Source organism: Puma concolor, chromosome B3 (assembly GCF_028749965.1).
Source record: "Puma concolor isolate L17-30 chromosome B3, mPumCon1.1.hap2, whole genome shotgun sequence".
Classification (NCBI taxonomy): Eukaryota; Metazoa; Chordata; class Mammalia; order Carnivora; family Felidae; genus Puma; species Puma concolor.
Window position 1 is genome coordinate 136943230 of NC_141672.1, and position 896 is coordinate 136944125.

At 49.1% G+C, this 896-nt stretch overlaps 1 non-coding gene across 1 annotated transcript; it reads right to left on the bottom strand.

Annotated features, from left to right (window-relative positions):
* Positions 1-507: 507 nt before the first annotated feature.
* TRNAQ-UUG (transfer RNA glutamine (anticodon UUG)) lies at positions 508-592 on the bottom strand. Its single transcript has one exon. It is a non-coding gene; the product is annotated as a tRNA-Gln (tRNA).
* Positions 593-896: the final 304 nt, after the last annotated feature.

Genomic DNA, 896 nt, shown 5'->3' on the forward strand with positions numbered 1-896 from the left:
GAGCTCTAGGGCCATCTCTGTCTTGGATGCGGCACTTTGGATTGGGTACTTGCGTGGTGTGCCGGACGTGAAAAGGCAGCAGAAATGGCATTGTGTGCGGGTGAGGATAAAGGAATGCCACGGGAATGGAACGATAATGTATGCGCCATGGAGTGAGTCATCAGTCCATGCACATGGGGTGACTGTTGTGTGCCAGCACATTGCTGGAGATTTTCATAAATTATTTCCTTTAAAAATAGAGAATAGGAACATAATCCAGAAGGTTGGCACCCTCAAGATGGTCTCATATACTGTTAGCCACAGGTCAAAGAGGCCCCAGGAGTAAATCTTGTTCATGTGAGACCAAAAGATGAAGATAGAACATGGAGGTCCTTTTTTTTTAATTTTTCTTAAATGTTTTTCTGTTCTTGAAGGAGAGAGAGACAAAGCATGAGCAGGGGAAGAGCAGAGGGAGAGGGGGAGACACAGACTTCAAAGCAGGCTCCAGGCTCTGAGCTGTGAGCACAGAGCCCGACGTGGGGCTCGAACCCACGGACCGTGAGATCACGCCCTGAGCCAAAGTCAGACGCCCGACCGACTGAGCCACTCAGGCGCCCCCAGAACGTGGAGCTTCTTGGAAAGAACTGAGTCACAACACAAGAGGAGCCCATTGTTCCGTGCTTGAAGAACCGTCTTCTCCCCCGTACGTTCCTTTCTTCACTCAGGAAGGAAAGAAGGGGGGCACAAGGAAAAGAAGGGACAAAGGAAAGACACCAACCCTAATTGAACCAGGCAGCATGCAGATGTTTTACACAAATCGTTTCAACTGCCTTCACAGTTGCCTTGTGACATCAATGTTATTATCCCCATTTCTCCCACAAAAGAACTGAGGCTCATCGAGATGACTGACCGGTCCA